The sequence below is a fragment of the Arachis hypogaea genome, chromosome 18 (genome assembly GCF_003086295.3).
Source record: "Arachis hypogaea cultivar Tifrunner chromosome 18, arahy.Tifrunner.gnm2.J5K5, whole genome shotgun sequence".
NCBI classification, from domain to species: Eukaryota; Viridiplantae; Streptophyta; class Magnoliopsida; order Fabales; family Fabaceae; genus Arachis; species Arachis hypogaea.
The window spans coordinates 26,705,568-26,719,227 of NC_092053.1; the positions used below are offsets into that span (position 1 = coordinate 26,705,568).

General features: G+C 34.2%; 2 non-coding genes across 2 annotated transcripts; both read right to left on the reverse strand.

Moving 5' to 3' along the window:
• Positions 1-3,332: 3,332 nt before the first annotated feature.
• On the reverse strand, positions 3,333-3,441 carry LOC112774673 (small nucleolar RNA R71). Its single transcript, XR_003189145.1, has one exon. It is a non-coding gene; the product is annotated as a small nucleolar RNA R71 (small nucleolar RNA).
• Positions 3,442-11,712: 8,271 nt separating this feature from the next.
• LOC112774520 (small nucleolar RNA R71) lies at positions 11,713-11,820 on the reverse strand. The gene has a single exon (XR_003189007.1). It is a non-coding gene; the product is annotated as a small nucleolar RNA R71 (small nucleolar RNA).
• Positions 11,821-13,660: the final 1,840 nt, after the last annotated feature.

Here is a 13,660-nt window from a genome sequence, read left to right on the forward strand (position 1 = left end):
TAAGAGCTTCCCTTATGTATGAAAGCTTCCCATTTGTATTACTATAAAGATAAAGATAAAGATTTAAAAAGTAACAACCCAAGCAAATAATAATTTATAATTTATAAATAAAATTTTAAAAATTCAAAAGAGTAATATGCAAATAAATTAATATTAAAAAGTAACAACTTAAGTAAATAACTTAAAATTTAAAGCATAACAACCTAAGCAAATAATAATTTATAATTTTTAAAAATTTAAAGTGATGACACCTAAGCAAATAATTAGTTCAAAAATATTAAAAGCTAAATATTTAACAACCTAAGAAAGCGTAATTTAAAATTTAAAAAGTAACAACCTAAGCAAATAATTTATAGTTTATAATTTATAAATAAAATTCTAAAAATTTCTAGTGACGACACTGAAATAAATAAATTCTGAAACTCAACGTATGAGTGGCACATCAGTATAAGAGCTCCTCATTTGTATAAGAGCTCCCCATTTGTATTACTATAAAGATTTAAAAAGTAACGACCTAAGCAAATAATTATTTATAATTTATAAATAAAATTTTAAAAATTCAAAAAAAATAATATGCAAATAAATTAAAACTAAAAAGTAACAACCTAAGCAAATAACTTAAAAATTAAAAAATAATAACCTAAATAAATAATAATTTATAATTTTAAAAAATTTCTAGTGATGACATCTAAGCAAATAATTAGTTCAACAATATTAAAAATTAAATATTTAACAACCTAAGAAAGTTTAATTTAAAATTTGAAAAGTAACAACCTAAACAAATAATAATTTTTAATTTATAATTTATGAATAAAATTCTAAAAATTTCTAGCGATGACACCTAAGCTAATAAATTTTCAAATTCAATGTATGAGCACTACGTCAGCATAAGAGCTTCCCTTTTGTATAAAATCTTCCCATTTGTATTACTATAAAGATAAAGATTTAAAAAGTAACAACCTAAGCAAATAATAATTTATAATTTATAAATAAAATTTTAAAAATTAAAAAGAATAATATGCAAATAAATTAAAATTAAAAAGTAACAACCTAAGTAAATAATTTAAAATTTCAAAAATAACAACCTAAGCAAATAATAATTTATAATTTTAAAAAATTTTAGTAATGACACCTAAGCAAATAATTAGTTCAACAATATTAAAAATTAAATATTTAACAACCTAAAAAAGCATAATTTAAAATTTAAAAAGTAACAACCTAAGTAAATAATAATTTATAATTTATAAATAAAATTTTAAAACTTTTAGTGACGACACATAAGCAAATAAACTCGTAAACTCAATGTATGAGCGCCATGTCAGCATAAGAGCTCCCTATTTGTATTATTATAAAGATTTACAAATAATATCTTTTAGGTCTAGCATTTATTATTAGGTTAGTATTTAAAGGAAAAGATCACTTAGATTTAGGATCTTCTTCCTTCCGCACTTTTCAGAATCCTGTTTTCTTTGTAAGTTATAAGCAACTAAACCTCCTGGTTAAGGTTAGGAGCTCTATTTATTTCTATGGATTAATATTATTATTCTTCTATTTTAATATATGTTTGATTCAATTCTAAGGTGTTGTTTACGTTCTTAATCTTATGAATAGGGTGGAACGGGAGTATGACCCTTTTCTACATGAGTTCTTGTGATTCTCGGGAGAGTTATCTCGCTTGAACTACAGCTTGAAAATACTCCTCCTAAATGGCTAATCTCACAACCTGATAGGGATAAGCAACATCTATTCAGCCGGGATTGGGTGATTAGGGCCTTTGTGGTATAAACTAGTTCCCCGATATGAATTGAGTGACCACGGAAGTGGCATTTGATGAGGATTATAGTAGATTAAATCGCTAAGGGATTAAGGTTTAATCACTTATAGTTTGTCATAGAATGAATCATTCATTGTTAAAATAGTTAGTAAGAAGTTTTAATCCGGAAAGGTTAACATCTCCAAGACCTTAACTGTTTTCTTATATTGATTTCATACCAAACTGTTTGTTACTTTTTTTATTTCTCTTGTTATTGTTTATGCATTTACAACAACAAATCTCTTTACTATTTGCATAACTAAGTCCAATAGGACAACCATTGCTTGCTCAGTCTGACAATCTTCGTGGGATCAACCCTCACTCATTTGAGGTATTACTTGGATGACCCAGTGCACTTGTTAGTTAAGTTGTGCGAGTTCTGATTTTGCGCACCACTAGGCCCTGGGGTGTCAAATGTTATATATATATAGTGTCACTTAACAACAAAAAACCTCGACGAAGCCGTTGGGCATAAAGACATAAAAAACATTATGGAACAAGCCAATTATACAAACAAATAGTTACAAACACTTACAAACTTTAGGACAAAAATTAAGTTCTAAAATTATCAATCCTTACGAAACTTCTACATCCAAACCTTTAGAAAAACCCTATTCAAACCTTTTAAGATTAGCCAAAAAGCTAAACAAAGCTTCCGAACCTCCAAACTAAAACAAAATTTAGGCGATTTCAAAGTTCTTAGAAAAATCCTCATCAGCCAAATGACCATACCAGAAATCCCTCAAACAAAAGAATCATCTAACAGAATCACAAGACAATCAAGAGAAAACATCCTTAACGCAATTAATAAGGAGTCACATGACTCTGAGGAAAGCCTAGAATCACCTAGAGCTAACCTTATCATAACCAATTCCATTACAAAATGGAAAGTCCTCACTAAACCTTTATCATAACATTATCTCCACACTACAGCTACTGACTTGGCTCTTGAAGATCAAGAGCTAGGTTTCAATAGCTTCAATACCAATAACGTTTATGAATGGAACATAGATGAAAAAACCGAATACAATATCATGTATATGTTACAACATATGACAATGGTTTGTACAACCTATCAAACAGCCCACAAAAATTCTAAAGAAGTAATAGCAAACATCATAGTGTCAGGATTTTTAGGGAAGCAAGCAAGGGAGGTGCTTGTTACTCATACACTGCACCCACACCTAACTTCTATGGGCGTAGTATATTTGTACATGCCATTGGTGCCAGTAATTTTGAGGTTAAGCCTCACCTGGTCACTCTGGTGCAATAGAACTGTTAGTATCATAGACTCCCACAGAAGGATCCCAAGAAATTCATATCTGACTTTCTGCAGATTTGTGATACTATTAAGACGAATGGAGTTAACCCTGAAGTTTACAAGCTCATGCTCTTCCCTTTTGTTGTACGGGACAGAACGAAGCTGTGGCTTGATTCTTAGCCCAAAGAGAGCATAGACACATGGGACAAGGTGGTCACTGGATTTCTGACCAAGTTCTTTCCACCCCAGAAGCTGAGTAAGCTTAGAATGGATGTCCATACTTTCAGACAGAAAGATGGAGAGTCTCTCTATGAATCATGGGAGAGATACAAGCAGATGACCAGGAGATGCCCTCCTGACATGGTTTTGGATTGGACCAGGCTGCAAATCTTTTATGATGGCCTTTCTGAGATGGCTAGGATGTCATTGGATCACTTTGCAGGACGTTCTCTACACATGAAAAAGATGCCTGAAGAAGCAGATGATCTTATTGAGATGGTTGCCAACAACCAGTATAACACCCCGTTATCCTAAGCCTTACCTCGCATCGTAAAGCGAAGGTTAATAAAGTGTTACAACAGTTCTAAAGCTCATATAATATTATCTATATATATATATATATATATATATATATATATATATATATATATATAGAAATAAATAGTAATACTAGAAGCCCGATAAAGGAATAAAAGCTCAAATTGCATAAAGCGAATTTACAAAACGCAAAACATTCACACACGATAACTAAACACATAAGTACGAATAAAACAAGACATAATATATATATATATATAAGTGTGAAATACAAAAAAAAAGAATTAATCACAACCTGCGGAGTTTAGGCCGGCTAATCAAACTGAATACAACAGAGTTTTGAAGTTTAAAACAGTAACAACCTATCTCTCAAAGTTTTTCAGAAGTAAAGCCTCTAAGGCAACAATGTTAAATATACTAAAGGTGAGAGTACTACAACAAAATTAAAGTGAAATAAAACATAAGGGAGCTCATACTCTGCTCTGTCATCACATTCACAAACTCACCATGGTGGGTTACGACCTGCATTTGAAAAACAACAACAACATATGGCATGAGAACCGGAGGTTCTCAGTATGGTAACAGTGCCCAATATATAAGATGTAAGGTTTCGGGACGCCATAGGCAATCCTAGAACTTCACATCAACAGATATTCAAGCTTGACAAAAATAAATAACTTAAACCAAACACCATAAACAGGGTTATCAAAACTTAGGAGATTGATGAGCGGACATTTTACACGCTTTTTGGCATCATTTTCATATTATTTTAGCTATGTTTTTTAAGTTTTACTATATTTTCATAAGTTTTAGTGCTAAATTCACATTTTTGGATTCTACTTTGAGTTGTTGTGTTTTCTGAAGATTTCAAATAATTTTTGATTGAAATTGAGGAGTTTTGGCAAAGTCCAATTCAGAGGCAAGGAAAGCGTAGCAGATGCTGTCATATTCTGACCTCCATGCACTCAAACGAGCATTTTTGGAGCTACATAGGTCCAAATGACACGCTCTTAACGACGTTGGAAAGCTAACTTTTATAGATTTCCAGAAATATATAATGATCTATACTTTTCTTCGAAGGAGCCTGCCCATATTGGGCGTTGAACGCTAAGAAGTTACCCTCTTTCTAGCGTTCAACGCCCCAAAGGAACCTAAGACAGTGTTGAACGCCATATTCCACCCCATTCCTGGCGTTCAATGCCACCAAGAGGCACAAGGCAGCGCCAATAACCCCCCAATGGGAGTTCAACGCCCATTCCTCAAGTTGGATGCCAAACTCAGCCCAAGTACTCAACCAAAGTGTGTCCAAGAGTGGATTTTCGCACCTTTAGTCTACTCTATCATACTTTTGTATTTCTTAGTATTAGGTTATTATATATGGAACAAAGATCACCACTGTTAGAGGATCTGATCTTTCTCTTTTTACATTTTACTATTACTTTCTGTAAGCTATGAGCTACTAAACCTCCTAAGTTAGTGTTAGGAGCTCTGCTGATTCTCAATACACGTTTGATTCCATTCTTTTGTGCATTTTCATTCTTCATCTCATGAATTGAGCATGAACCGTGACAATCATCCTTATTCTACATGGGTTCTGTGTGAGTCCTGACCTGAATAGCATTGAACCACATCTAGAGAATGCACTGCGGATTCCAAGAGAGTGCCTCGGTGACTTTTGATAAGTGACATAAAATCCCATTGACCGTGGGTTGCAGAGGTCTCTGTGGCGTTAAGGCTAGAGTCTGATAAGCAACATTCCCTGATCCGGAAGATCCGACCTTGTCGTGGTGTTTTGAGTAGGATCACAAAGGGGAGTAGATTGCTTAGGTCTTCACCTTCGGCTATAGTAGGAAGCCATGAGTTAACTTGATGAGAGGATATGAATTTCTCAGATATGGTGGACTACTATGGTTTAGAAGAGGCTAACTTGATGAGGATGCTACATGAGTTAGTCAATTATGGCTGCCATTGAATGAATCATTCGTTATTGAAGTAGACAGTAAGAAAAGTCAATCCAGAAAGAATACGCATCTCCGAAGCCTTAACTGAATCTTTATCACTGTTTTCACATCAATTTGGTATTTTGTTCTTTACTATTTCGTTTATGCTTTCAAACAAACAACCATCTTTTTCTAATCGCCTGACTAAGATTTACGAGATAGCCATTGCTTGCTCAATCCAACAATCTCCGTGGGATTCGACCCTCACTCACCTGAGGTATTACTTAGACGACCCGGTGCACTTGCCGGTTCAGTTGTGCGAAGTTCAATTTCGCGCACCAAATTTTTGGCGCCGTTGCCGGGGATTGTTCGAGTTTGACAAACTACTGGACTATCTTGTTGCTTAGATTAGGTACTTTTTACAAATTAAAAGAGCAAATAAACTGTAATTTTACTCTTTTACTTGTTTTTTTTGTTTTCTTTTTCAAAACCTTTCTTTTCTTTATCTTTTGTTTGAATCCTATGTCAATTTTTAAGTTTGGTGTCCCGTCTATTTTCATCTTTTTCTTTAAATTCTCGAAATTGTTCTTGAGTGTTCATCTTGATATTCGAATTGTTCTTGGTAATTTTTCTTGTTTGATTTTAAAAAATTTTAAGTTAGTGTCTTTTAGTTGTTTTTTCTTTAATTTTTGAAAATTAGTGTCATTTGATCTTTAAATTTTAAGTTTGGTGTCTTTTAGTTGTTTTTCTTTTTCTTTAAAATTCAAAAATCCAAGAAAAATTTCTTTTATCTTTGTTTAATTTTTCGAAAATCTTTGCTATCTTTTCTTATCTTGATTTAAAAATTTGTAAGTTTGGTATCTTTTTGTTAGTGAAGTTTAAATTTTAATTTCAAATCTTTATCTTATCTTTTGTTTATCCTTCTTTAAATTTCAAATATATTATCTTATCTTATTTTAATTTCAAATTTCAAAATAAAATCTTATTCAAATCTCTATCATATCTTTTTACTTTAAATCTTCTCTATCTTATCTTTTTCAAAATTTTAAAATTTCAAATTCTTATCTTTTTAAATCTTTATCTTAATCTTTTAAAGTTTGATTCTCAAAATTTTAATCTTATCTTTCTTAATCTTTTTAAATCTTTATCTTATCTTTATTTTTAAATTTCAAAACTTACTTATCTTATCTTCTTTTTAATTTTAAACTTTTAAACTTCAAATCTTTTTCAAATCTTATTTTCTTTGTTTGACTCTTTCTTTCAACTTTTAAATTTCAAAGTCTTCCTTTAAACTTTCTCTTTTTTAATTTCAAAAATCAAATCTTTTATTTTGTTTTCAAATCTTGTTAATTAGTTAGTTACTTGTTTTATCTTTTATCTTCCTTTCTCTTTCTTCTTTTTTCAAAACCTCTTAACTACTTTCTCTTTCTTTTTTTTTTTCGAAAATTTCATCTCTCTTTCCGTCTCTATTTTCGAAAATATCTCATCTTCTCTCTCTATTGATTTTTGAAAACTATCCTTATTAAAGGACATCTTCTTTTCTTTTCTTCTTGACCTATCTCTCTAACAAAGGATCTCTATACTCTGACATAGAGAATCCTTTCTTCTTCTCTTCTTGCATTCTTTCTTTTTGTTTATGAGAAGGAATAGGGATAAAGAACCTCTCTTTAATCCTGATCCTAAACTTGAGAGGACTCTAAGGAGACAGCTACAACAAGCTAGAGAACAACACTCTGGAGGAAACCTTACAGAGCTTTTCGAACAAGAAGCAGAGAATACAGACATGGAAGCCAACCCTAATGACAGAAGAGACGCAAGGAAGGTCCTAGGTGACTTTACTGTACCCACTTCTGACTTCTATGAACGGAGCATCTCTATATCTGCCATTGGTGCAAATAATTTTGAGCTGAAGCCTCAATTGATCACTTTAGTTAAACAAAACCGCTAGTTTCATAGACTTCCACAAGAAGATCCCAACAGATTCATCTTTGATTTCTGATGACTAGAAATTTTCACAACACAAATTCCTTCAGCAAGTGTACTGAATCACCAAGTAATAACTCACTATTGAGTGAGGTTGATTGATGAGCGGATAATTTATACGCTTTTTGGCATTGTTTTTAGTAGGATCTAGTTACTTTTAAGGATGTTTTAATTAGTTTTTATGTTAAATTCACATTTCTGGACTTTACTATGAGTTTGTGTGTTTTTCTGTAATTTCAGGTATTTTCTGGCTGAAATTGAGGGACTTGAGCAAAAATCAGATTCAGAGGTTGAAAAATGACTGCTGATGCTGTTGGATTCTGACTTCCCTGCACTCAAAGTGGATTTTCTGGAGCTACAAAACTCGAAATGGCGCGCTTCCAATTGCGTTGGAAAGTAGACATCCAGGGATTTCCAGCAATATATAATAGTCCATACTTTGGCCAAGAATAGACGACGTAAACCGGCGTTCAACGCCAGCCTTCTGCCCAAATCTGGCGTCCAGCGCCAGAAAAGGATCCAAAACCAGAGTTGAACGCCAGAAATGGCACAAAAGCTGGCGTTCAACTCCACAAATGGCCTCTGCACGTGTAACACTCAAGCCCAAGCCCAAGCACACACCAAGTGGGCCCCGGAAGTGGATTTATGCATCAATTACTTACTCATGTAAACCCTAGTGACTAGTTTATTATAAATAGGACCTTTTACTATTGTATTAGGCATCTTTGGACGCCTGGTTCTTAGATCAGAGGGGCTGGCCTCTCGGCCATGCCTGGACCTTCACTTATGTATTTTTAACGGTAGAGTTTCTACACTCCATAGATTAAGGTGTGGAGCTCTGCTGTTCCTCAAAGATTAATGCAAAGTACTACTGTTTTCTATTCAATTCTTCTTATTTCGCTTCTAAGATATCCATTCGCACCCAAGAACGTGATGAAGGTGATGATTATGTGTGACGCTCATCATCCTTCTCCCTTATGAACGCGTGCCTGACAAACACTTCCGTTCTACATGAATTAAGCTAGAATGAATATCTCTTAGATCTCCTAACCAGAATCTTCGTGGTGTACGCTAGAATGATGGCGGCATTCAAGAGAATCCGGAAGGTCTAAACCTTGTCTGTGGTATTCTGAGTAGGATTCAATGATTGAATGACTGTGACGAGCTTCAAACTCGCGATTGTTGGGCGTTAGTGACAGACGCAAAAGGAGGGTGAATCCTATTCCAGCATGATCGAGAACCGACAGATGAATAGCCGTGCCGTGACAGGGTGCGTGAGCATATGATTCACTGAGAGGAGGGGATGTAGCCACTGACAACGGTGATGCCCTTGCATACAGCCAGCCATGGAAAGGAGTAAGACTGATTGGATGAAGATAGCAGGAAAGCAGAGGTTCAGAGGAACGAAAAGCATCTCCATTCGCTTATCTGAAATTCCTGCCAATGAATCTACATAAGTATCTCTATCCCTTTTATTGTTTATCTTAATCTAATAAAGTATCATGTTTAAATCCGCCTGACTGAGATTTGCAAGGTGACCATAGCTTGCTTCAAGCCAACAATCTCTGTGGGATCGACCCTTACTCACGTAAGGTTTATTACTTGGACGACCCAGTACACTTGCTGGTTAGTTGAATGGAGTTGTGTCCACACATAGTAAAGAGCCATAATAATGATTCCATACAATAACAAAGAGTACTACATTAATGTGATCACAATTTCGCGCACCAAGTTTTTGGCGCCGTTGCCGGGGATTGTTTGAGTTTGGACAACTGACGGTTCATCTTGTTGCTCAGATTAGGTAATTTTCTCTTTATTTTATTTTCAAAAATTTTTCAAAAACTTTTTCAAAAAATTTTTCTCTGTTTTCGTTTTTCTTCAAATAAATTTTCGAAAAAAAAAATGTTTTCAAAAATAAATTATTCTATGGCTTCAGAATTTTTAAGAATGAATTCTAGTGTTTCATGAAGCATGATTGAAGCCTGGCTGGCTGTAAAGCCATGTCTCAATCCTTATACCCAAGAGAAGAGCTTCTTTATCTTTCTTAGCCAATTGGCTGTTGAATGTAAGGAATGTCAGGCGTGTCATGTCTGAGTTACATACTAAAGCTTGGCTGGCTATTAAGCCATGCCTGACCCTTTGATTGGAGCTTTAGAGCATAAGATTCCTGGAATTCATATTAAAAATTTTGGAATCCTTATTTTTCCTTTTAATTTTCGAAAAATATAAAATAAAAATCCAAAAAATTTAGAAAATCATAAAAATCAAAAATAATTTTCTGTTTCTTGTTTGAGTCTTGAGTCATATCATAAGTTTGGTGTCACTTGCATATGCATCTAGCATTTTTCGAAAATATCATGCATTCATAGTGTTCTTCATGATCTTCAAGTTGTTCTTGGTAAGTCTTCTTGTTTGATCTTGATGATTTTTTGTTTTGTGTCTTTTCATGTTTATCATATGCATTCTTGAATTCTTAGTGCGTAAGCATTAAAGAATTCTAAGTTTGGTGTCTTGCATGTTTTCTTTGCATTAAAAATTTTTCAAAATTATGTTCTTGATGTTCATCTTGACATTCATAGTGTTCTTGGTGTTCATCTTGACATTCATATCATTCATGCATGCATTCATTGTTTTGATCTAAAAATTTCATGCATTGCATAATTTTCATGTTTTTCATAAAAATTTCAAAAATCAAAAAAATATCTTTCCCTTTTTCTCTCATCAAATTCGAAAATTGAGTTGACTTTTTCAAAAATTTTTAAAATCAAGTTGTTTCTTATGAGTCAAATCAAATTTTCAAATTTGAAAATCTTATCTTTTTCAAAATCTTTTTCAAAAATCAAATCTTTTTCAAAATTCTTAGTTATTTTCGAAAATTCCAAAAATATTTTTCAAAAATCTTTTTCTTATTTTTATATCAAATTTTCGAAAATAACATAATCAATTAATGTTTTGATTCAAAAATTTGAAGTTTGTTACTTGCTTGTTAAGAAAGACTCAAACTTTAAGTTCTAGAATCATATCTTGTGATTTCTTATGAATCAAGTCATTAATTGTGATTTTAAAAATCAAATCTTTTTCAAAACTAATTTCAATCACATCTTTTCAAAAATATCTTCTTATCTTATCTTTTTCAAAAATATCTTTCCAAAATATCTTTTCTAACTTCCCAACTTCTTATCTTTTCAAAAATTTGTTTCAACTAACTAACTAACTTTTTTGTTTGTTTCTTAACTTTTTCAAAACTACCTAACTAACTCTCTCTCTCTAATTTTCGAAAATATCTCCCTCTTTTTCAAAAATTTCTTTTTAATTAACTAATTATTTTTATTTTTTATTTTTATTTCAAAAAAAATTTCGAAAAAAAATACTAACAAATTTTCAAAAACCAATTTTCAAAAATCACTAACTCCTTTTCAAAAATAATTTTCGAAAATTCCCACCTTCTCTCTCATCCTATTCTATTTATTCATTCATTAACTAACATCTCTTCCTCACATCATCACCAAATTCGAACCCCCTCTTCTATCTGTGTTCGAATTTCTTCTTCTTTTCTTCTACTAACAATAAAGATCCTCTTTACTGTGGTAAAGAGAATCTCTATTATTATTATTATCATTTTTCTGGCCATTCTTCCTTGTCATATGAGCAGGAGCAAGGATAAGAACATTCTTGTGGAAGCAGATCCAGAACCTGAAAGGACTCTGAAAAGAAAATTAAGAAAAGCTAAAATACAACAATCCAGAGAAAACCTTTCAGAAATTTTCAAACAGGCAGAGGAGATGGCAGCCGAAAATAATAATAATGTAAGGAAGATGCTTGGTGACTTTACTGCACCTAATTCCAATTTACATGGAAGAAGCATCTCCATTCCTGCCATTGGAGCAAACAACTTTGAGCTGAAACCTCAATTAGTTTCTCTGATGCAGCAGAACTGCAAGTTTCATGGACTTCCATCTGAAGATCCTTTTCAGTTCTTGACTGAATTCTTGCAGATATGTGATACTGTTAAGACTAATGGAGTAGATCCTGAAGTCTACAGGCTCATGCTTTTCCCTTTTGCTGTAAGAGACAGAGCTAGATTATGGTTGGATTCTCAACCTAAAGACAGCCTGAACTCTTGGGATAAGCTGGTCACAGCTTTCTTAGCCAAGTACTTTCCTCCTCAAAAGCTGAGCAAGCTTAGAGCTGATGTTCAAACCTTCAGACAGAAAGAAGGTGAATCCCTCTATAAAGCTTGGGAAAGATACAAACAGTTGACCAAAAAGTGTCCTTCTGACATGCTTTCAGAATGGACCATCCTGGATATATTCTATGATGGTTTATCTGAGCTATCAAAGATGTCACTGGACACTTCTGCAGGTGGATCCATTCACCTAAAGAAAACGCCTGCAGAAGCTCAAGAACTCATTGACATGGTTGCTAATAACCAGTTCATGTACACTTCTGAAAGGAATCCTGTGAATAATGGGACGCCTATGAAGAAGGGAGTTCTTGAAGTTGATACTCTGAATGCCATATTGGCTCAGAATAAAATATTGACTCAGCAAGTCAATATGATTTCTCAGAGTCTGCATGGAATGCAAGCTGCATCCAACAGTACTCAAGAGGCATCTTCTGAAGAAGAAGCCTATGATCCTGAGAACCCTGCAATAGCAGAGGTGAATTACTTAGGTGAACCTTATGGAAACACCTATAACTCAACATGGAGAAATCATCCAAATTTCTCATGGAAGGATCAAAAGCCCCAACAAGGCTTTAATAATGGTGGAAGAAACAGGTTTAGCAATAGCAAGCCTTTTCCATCATCAACTCAGCAACAGACAGAGAACTCTGAACAAAATGCTTCTAATTCAGCAAATCTAGTCTCTGATCTATCTAAGGCCACTGTAAGTTTCATGAATGAAACAAGGTCTTCCATTAGAAATCTGGAAGCACAAGTGGGCCAGCTGAGTAAAAGGATCACTGAAATCCCTCCTAGTACTCTCCCAAGCAATACAGAAGAGAACCCAAAAGGAGAGTGCAAGGCCATTGACATAAGCGCCATGGTCGAACCTCTGAGGAGAGGAGAGGACGTGAATCCCAAGGAGGAAGACCTCCTGGGACGTCCAGTGATCAATAAGGAGCTTCTCTCTGGGGAACCAAAGGACTCTGAGGCTCATCTAGAGACCATAGAGATTCCATTGAACCTCCTTATACCCTTCATGAGCTCTGATGAGTATTCCTCTTCAGAAGAGAATGAGGATGTTACTGAAGAGCAAACTGCCAAGTTTCTTGGTGCAATCATGAAGCTGAATGCCAAATTATTTGGCATTGATACTTGGGAAGTTGAACCTCCCTTGTTCATCAATGAACTAAGTGATCTGGATCAACTGACATTGCCTCAGAAGAGACAGGATCCTGGAAAGTTCATATTACCTTGTACCATAGGCACCATGATCTTTAAAGCTCTGTGTGACCTTGGTTCAGGGATAAACCTCATGCCCCTCTCTGTAATAGAGAAACTGGGAATCTATGGGGTGCAAGCTGCTAAAATCTCACTAGAGATGGCAGACAGCTCAAGAAGACAGGCTTATGGACAAGTAGAAGATGTATTAGTAAAGGTTGAGGGCCTTTACATACCTACTGATTTCATAGTCCTGGATACTGGAAAGGAAGAGGATGAATCTATCATCCTAGGAAGACCTTTCCTGGCCACAGCAAGAGCTGTGATTGATGTTGACAGAGGTGAAATAGTCCTTCAATGGAATGAGAACTCCCTTGTATTCAAAACTCAAGGATCTCCCTCTGCAACCATGGAGAGGAAGCTTGAAAAGCTTCTCTCAAAGCAGAGTCAACCAGAGCCCCCACAGTCAAACTCTAAGTTTGGTGTTGGGAAGCCACAACCAAACTCTAAGTTTGGTGTTGAACTCCCATATCCAAACTCTAAGTTTGGTGTTGGAGAGTTTCAACAAAGCTCTGCACATCTGTGAGGCTCCATGAGAGCCCACTGTCAAGCTATTGACATTAAAGAAGCGCTTGTTGGGAGGCAACCCAATGTTTATCTAATTCATATTTTTATTGTTTTTCATGTTTTCTTAGGTTCATGATCATGTGGAGTCACAAAATAAACAAAAAATTGAAAAA